Raw genomic sequence first — 8,076 nt, forward strand, 5'->3', positions numbered from 1 at the left:
GGGAATAGGGGCAGAGCTAAGCTTCCTTTTGCAGGTGTGGTGGGTAGTTCTTCATTTACTGGTTCTCAGATGTTTAACTTTCACCACTCTCCACATACTGGAAGGGCAGAGGCAGCACTAGGCAACCTTAACTGTGCTTTAATGTAGTTTATAGAATCATAGGACTGGAAGGGACCTAGAGAGGTCACCTAGTCCAGTCCCCTACACTCATGGCAGGACTAAGTATTATCTAGACCAGGGGTGGCCAACCTGTGGCTCCGGAGCCACGTGCGGCTCTTCAGAAGTTAACATGCGGCTCCTTGTACAGGCACCGACTCTGGGGCTGGAGCTACAGGTGCCAACTTTCCAATGTGCTGGGGGTGCTCACTGCTCAACCCCTGGCTCTGCTACAGGCCCTGCACCCACTCCACTCCTTCCTGCCCCCTCCCCTGTGTTGCCTGATTTGGGGAGGGTTAGTAGGGACAGTGGAATTTATCCACTTAATTTAGTTTTATTTATTAATTAATTTTCTAATTAATTAAGAATGTTAGTAATAATTAATAGATATTAATAATATGGGTATGGCTCGCCAATATGTGTGATCAGAAGATAAAAGTTCGTCTTGAATCAGGCTTCACAGAATTTAATACAAGGAGATTGGGGTATAACAGGAATTACACTGAGACAAAGTTTAGTCAAACAAGACCTTTTATTTAAAATCAATGAAACAAGAAGTAAATGTAAAATGTTAAAAGCAGTTTGATTACAAAGTTACAAAATATCACAGTTCTTTAAGAGATATGATATGATATTACACAATTCTAATGCACTTTGCAGCAAATAGTACTAAAGTGAATTTCACACCTCTGCTAGAGGAAGTATAGTTATAAAGAAACTGGTTATGAGTTAAACCCTTCTTAGCATAGATGCTTTAGAGGTGAAGTGGAAATTAAGAATTATTTCATACTCACAACTTTGAAAAGAATTAATACTACGACTAGCATTGACAGCTTTCGTAGGAGAAGGAGGCTTCGAAGCAGGTTGAGACGACCAGGAAACAGAGAGATGTATCGCCCGCCCTAATGGTGGATTATCACACCTTTTATAGGGAGAAATCTTTCCTCCTATGCCCAAATTTGTCTTTCCCCCATGGAAAGGTGAGGGTACCTGTTTTCATAGGCTGACCTTTGTGTACGTACTAATGACAACTATCTACGTATTTTGTGGTAGACTTGTTATATTTTGTGGGCAGAAATACCCTACTTTTGCACCTAACTAGGTGAAAGGTTAGCAGATATTCAGAAAGTCCCTAGACAATTTGCGTAGGTTTGTTTCCTAGTATCACTTTTCTGAGTAAGGGTCTTAAAGGTTGCTTTCAGCGTCACAGAGGAAATAGGCCAGAATGTCTGGTCTAGAAGTTTCTAGGTATCTTGCATTAAAGCTATTGCAAATTCTATTAATCTATGCAGCCTACACACTTTTATCAAAAAGACATTTTATACAGACCAACAGATTAATCCTCAGGGCTACACCCTGAGCCTGCCATGCCCTTTCTCCTCCTCCTGCCCCCCAGAGCCTCCTGCATGCCACAAAATAGCTGATTGGGAGGTGTGGGGAGGGAGGGGGGGCACTGATCCGTTGGTGGGAGGTGCTGGGAGCTTGGGGGAGGAAGCTTATGGGGGTGCTGCTGATGTATTGCTGTGGCTCTTTGGCAATGTACATTGGTAAATTCTGGCCCCTTCTCAGGCTGGTTTAACTGCAATGAATTGACAGCCCTACTTCCTATCCATTCTGACTAACTCCTGGCAGTAGCTCCCTCCCTGCACTTCCTTCTGCCTGAGTATTTGGGTGGGAACTGGCTGAAGAATTCATCTCTTCCTCTCTCTCCTTTGGGGAAGAGTTTGGGGAACTTCAGTCCCTGATTTTTTTTTTCATCTCTAGCTGTTATTCCACTTTGTTCTCCCCTTTCCATTCCTGTTTGTGATGGTTTTTCTTTCTGCGTCCCAGCAGGTGCTGGACTGGGGAGTGAGACCATGGAGCAGAATTCTCAACAGGAAGATGATGAGGAAGTGGAACCACATGGCACATTATTGCAAAGATGCAAAGGGAGTGTGTCCAGGAGTTGTGATCAGGGAAAAGCCTGTGAGAGTCAGCACATTCCAGAGAGGTGGCAGGGAAACCAGGCAATGCAGAAGGTTGGTTATTCTGTTTATTATCGGAGAACTTCGACTTCTCAAGGAAACCACGGCCCAGCAGAGAATCCCCAGGGGAGAGAGAAATAACACGTGTGTTGAGTGGGGGGCCTGGTCTACCCTACGAGTTTTTATCAAATTTAGCAGCGTTAAATCGCATTAACCTTGCACCTGTCCACACAACGAAGCCCTTTGTATCTATATAAAGGACTCTTAATTTCGATATCTGTACTCCTCCCCAACGAGGGGAGTAGCGCTGAAATCCGATATTGCCATTTTGGATTAGGGTTAGTGTGGCTGCAATTCAACGGTATTGGCCTCCGGGCGCTATCCCACAGTGCACCATTGTGACTGCTCTGGACAGCAATCTGATCTCGGATGCACTGGCCAGGTAGACAGGAAAAGGCCCGCGAACTTTTGAATTTCATTTCCTGTTTGCCCAGCGTGGAGCGCTGATCAGCACAGGTGACCATGCAGTCCCAGAATGAAAAAAAAGCTCCAGCATGGACCGTACGGGAGACACTGAAGCTGATCTCTGTATGGGGAGATGAATCAGTTTTATCAGAACTCCGTTCCAAAAGACAAAATTTTGGAAAAATCTCCAAGGCTATGATAGACAGAGGCCACAACAGGGACTCAATACAGTGCTGCGTGAAACTTAAGGAGCTGAGACGAGCGTAACGGAAAGCCAAAGAATCAAATGGACACTCACGGAGGGGGGACTGAGGACTCTAGCTATCCCACAGTTCCTGCACTCTCCGAAAACCATTTGCATTCTTGGCTGAGCTCCCAAAGACTGAAGGGTCAAAAACATTGTCATGGGTGTTTCAGGGTATATGTCGTCAGCCACCCCCACCCCCCGGTGAAAGTAAAGGGGAAAAAAAATAGTTTCTCGCCTTTTTTCAATGTCACCTTATGTCTACTGGATGCTGCTGGCACATGTGATGCTGCAGCGCTACACAGCAGCATCGTCTTCCCTTCCCAATGGCAGACGGTGCAATATGACTGGTATCCGTCATCATGCCATGAGTGCTCCTGGCTGGCCTTGCTGAGGTTGGCCGGGGGTGCCTGGGCAAAACTGGGAATGACTCCCGGTCATTCCGTTCTTTAAGCTTTATCTAATGGAGATTCAGTCCTGCCTACCTTCATGCCTTCCAGCTTCCATACTGGGCACACCACACAATCCATTGTCTACAGTCAAGCACTGAGGTACAAACGCATCTGCTCCAACCCCTCAGACAGAGACCAACACCTACAAGACCTCCACCAAGCATTCTCAAAACTACGATACCCGCATGAGGAAATAAGGAAACAGATCAACAGAGCCAGACATTTACCCAGAAGCCTCCTACTGCAAGACAAACTCAAAAAAGAAACCAACAGGACTCAGCTGGGGCTGTATGTGATGGCCAGTGAAAACCCCTCCAACCCATCATCAGGGATCTACAACCCATCCCTGGAGAATGATCCCTCACTTTCACAGGCCTTGGGTGGCAGGCCAGTCCTTGCCCACAGACAACCTGCCAACCTGAAGCATATTCTCATCAGTAACGCACACTGCACCATGGTAACTCTAACTCAGGAACCAATCCATGCAACAAACCTGGATGCCAACTCTGCCCACGTATCTACACCAGCGACACCATCACAGGACCTAACTAGATCAGCCACACCATCACCGGTTTATTCATCTGCACGTCCACCAATGTAATATATGCCATTATATGCCAGCAATGCCCCTCTGCTATGTACATCGGCCAAACTTGACAGTCTCTACAGAAAAGGATAAATGGACACAAATCAGATATTAGGAATAGCAATATACAAAAACCTGTAGGAGAACACTTCAACCTCCCTGGCCACACAATAGCAGATCTTAAGGTGGCCATCCTACAGCAAAAAAAAGTCAGGACCAGACTTCAAAGAGAAACCGCTGAGCTTCAGTTCATCTGCAAATCGGACACCATCAGGTCAGGATTAAAGAAAGACTGTGACTGGCTAGACAACTACAAAAGCAGTTTCTCCTCCCTTGGTTTTCATACCTCAACTGCTAAAAGAGGGCCTCATCCTCCCTGATTGAGCTAACCTCGTTATCTCTAGCTTCTTGCTTGCAAATATATACCTGCCCCTGGAAATTTCCACTACATGCATCCGACGAAGTGGGTATTCACCGACGAAAGCTCATGCTCCTGTACGTCTGTTAGTCTATAAGGTGCCACAGGACTCTTTGCTGCTTTTACAGATCCAGACTAACACAGCTAATCTCCCCCCCCCCCCCCCACCGCCATTTATCTCTGCTTTTATATCAGGATAGTGAACTCAAGCTAGCTAACTCCATGGCAAATCCTAGTGCAGTCAAGATCCAGGTAAATTTAACCTCCCATGTACCTAGTTGAAGTTACTCCTGGTTCCCCCTCCCTGGAGCTGATGGACATTCCTATTGGAGGGACACACACCTCCATGACATGGCACAAAGGAGTGAATGAGAGTGTGGGACTCATCCCAAGGAAAGGTGAGCTGCAAAATTGAAAAGCAAACAATGCAGGTGAGGGACTTGAGAGACCACAGTGACAAATGGTGCCTTAAAGTTCAGTGTGTGGGAATTAGCAAAAGGAAAACAAAATCTAGACAAGATTTTTATGGTCTTTAACTCCCTTGCAGCTTCTCGGATGACAAATAAGGGCTGAGCTCTGACAGAACTGTTTCCCTAGGGCATCCATAGGGTTTCTCCCTTGTGTGGGTCCTCTGATGTTGAATAAGGTTTGAGCGCTCAGTGAAGGTTTTCCCACACTGGCAGCATCCATAGGGTTTCTCCCCTGTGTGGATCCTCTGATGATTACTAAGGGTTCAGAGCCGAGCAAAGGTTTTTCCGCATTCACAGCATTTATCGGGTCGCTCCCTATGTTGATTCTCTGATGTCTAATACGGTTTGAGCGCCTACTGAACTACAGCTGGGGTGACCATGGGGTCTGAGCCGGGGCAGCAGCAGCAAGGGGGCAATGTGGGGGACTTGTCACTTGGGAAAAATGAAACAGCAAAATCTCTTTCTGTGCTGCAGCAAAAGCCTCTCGTTTATCCCCGAAACCCCCTGCATGTAACTCTCCACCCCTACCCTGGCACTCAGAAACCCGCTCACTCCTGTGCACATTTTTAATTTTTCTTGGCTTTGTACAAACAATTTCCTCATCAAAATGATCAAGGACATTTAAAATGTGAAAAACAAAACCAAAGAAACCCCCACCAGTCTCCCCACCACACATGGCTTGGGTCTGATTTTTTTTTTTCTGAAATTTTAAGGCAGTAAAACTCTGACTTCTATTGGCCAGATAACAAATGTCATTCTCCCATGCTGCACCTAAGCCTTGTCTACAGAGGTGCAAAGCCACTTTTGGCGATGGAACTCCTCAGTTTCAGTGACATGATAAAACCACTTTGATGGGAGTCGTAAGGGTTTTTATGCAAAAGTTTTGTCACCAAAGTGTTAGTGTAGACACTGTGCTTTATTTTAGTGCTGTGATTGGCCTCTGGAAGGCGCCTCTCAATGCCTATCCTGACCCCTCTAGTCAGCAGTTTCAACTCTGCTGCCCTGCAGCTGGGTAAACACCTTCCGCCCCTCCCCCTTTAAAGGCCCAGGAACTTTTGAAATTCCCCTTCCTGTTTGTTCAGCATGGAGTATTCACATCCCATCTTCCCAGCTGACCAGTGGGGCTCCACGCAGCAAATGCTATCCTGCTTGGAGCACTGCAGAACTGCTTGATCTGATCAGTATCAGTTGCTCTGACTCCCCCCTGTACCCAGCTACTGGCTCGCAGAACCACCCCAAATCCTCCAGCGGCCACCCTGGCAAGGCCTGGCCTAGCAGGCTGGGCAGTGGGTGTCCAGCTCCCCCCAGCTTTCTCCACCAGGGACCCACAGCCCCCAAGGTTGCAGGAGGCAACCCTGGCCCTGTGACGGACACACCCGGAATTGCTACGACCCTCTATGCCCAGCTGCTGGCCCATAGAGCCACCCCGAATCCTCTAGCTGCCCCCCAGGTGAGGCCTGGCCTGGCCGGCCTGGATAGCAAGTGTGCAGCCTCCTCCACAGGGGACCCACAGCCCCCAAAACTACAGGACTGGGGTTGACCTGGTGGCTGAATGGGGACTTAGAAAAATTTCTAGCGCAACCATCAGGGACCGGCCACTCATGCCTAACCGAGCCTGACAGGTGCCGTGTCCAGTGTGAGTGGTCATGAATTATTATAATCCTTACAAGATTCCCATGGAAGGTGGGTGTGGTATATAGTTTGAATAACAAGTCAAGAGAAAGGAAAGTCTGCACATGAAGGACAGAACTTCATGGAACAGTGGTTTTATTTATTTTCTCCCATGCTAACAAAGGTAGTAATAATATCTAGGTAATGCAATAGAGCCCTTTGACTAAAAAGCCTGGCAGTTCTTCCTTGTTGGTATTCTGGCATGCCCAGGCTGAAAGGACTTTCGCATTGATCTTCAGCCATTTCCCTCTTGCTCCTAGAGGGAAACCATAGTATTTGACTTCATTGGCCCCAGTCAGTTCTTTAATCTGATTTGTCAATGTTTTAAAATGCCTCGCTTTCTCTGCTCCGGCCCCTCCTCCTCTGCTCAGTTCCTTTCCCGGGCCAGGAGGTCACCTGACCTCTGTCTCCAACACCTTCAGTTGGCACCTTTGCAGAGAAGGGGCCCAGGCCATCAGTTGCTAGGAGACAGAGTGCCAGGCATTTAGGTGCAGTGGCCCGCTGCTCTGCAGCAATCACACAACCTTAGTCCACCACCTAGATATTAAGAACTTCCTAGGGGACACCGAGGCACTGTAGCGAGGACGGGACAGGAAGTATAAAAGCCTGGCCTCAGCGTTGAGTTGGGAGCAGGCTGCCAGAGAGGGCAGAAGCTGGTGCCCGAGCTGACTCCGGTCCCAGCCTGCCCCGTGCTTGGTACCTGGAGGAGCACTGGCCCGACCTGCCCTGTGCTCGTCACCCAGAGGAGCCGCCTGAACTTCCCCACATCCGACCTCCCGAGGAGTGGCCTGAACTTCCCCACGCCCGGTATCCTGAGGAACCCATGGCCTGGGACCCACCGGACGACGCCGGCGGAAGACAGGTACCCAATGAGGGGGAGTTTGGAAGTGACCCGGGGGTAGCCGACCCCGGTCAGGCTGCAGATATACCTGAGCCTAGGTCAGTGTGTTGCGGCCAGGATCCCCACTGACTGCAGCGGATCCACGCCGCTGCTAGGGCCCCGGCTGGCACGCAGAGGAGTGGGTGGGCCTGCGTCCCCCCTGCCACCCCTCTCACAGGTGGCAGTCTCCCCCTCACCTCAACGCTCAGGCGTAAGGGCCTGGGCCTATACACTAAACTGTTTGTCTGCTCAGCCCCTGCACCAGAGGGCCTGAGCTCCACTGACTTTTTGTTGCTCAGCCTTGCAGCTGGAGGCCTGAGCCCGAACTGACTCGGTATTATCGTCGCTGTCCCGAAGCAAGGGGCCTGACCTGAGTACGTGTGGCAGGCTGGTGTGGCTCCCCTCAGCCCCAGGGAGGGTCGAGCCCCGGCCCCACATGCACCCCCCCTCCTACAGGCACCAACACAGAATTCAGAGAAAACATTAAGAACATTCCCAGTTTGCCACAACTCTTAATAGATCCGGATGGAGAAACTATTTAATACTTGATCACAGGAATACCGTATTTTTCCGTGTATAAGACTATACTTTTTCCTAAAATCCTTAGACTAAAAATAGAGGGTAGTCTTATACACGGAAGTAAGCCCCCTGTTCCCTGCCTTCTGACCCCCCCAACCCCTATCAACCCCCCCACTCCTGAACTCCCCTGCCCTCTCTCCAACACCCCCTCCCTGCCCCCTTACCGCGCTGCCTGCACGTGGCTGGATCTG

The sequence above is a fragment of the Mauremys reevesii genome, linkage group 12 (assembly GCF_016161935.1).
Source record: "Mauremys reevesii isolate NIE-2019 linkage group 12, ASM1616193v1, whole genome shotgun sequence".
In the NCBI taxonomy this organism is placed as follows: domain Eukaryota; kingdom Metazoa; phylum Chordata; order Testudines; family Geoemydidae; genus Mauremys; species Mauremys reevesii.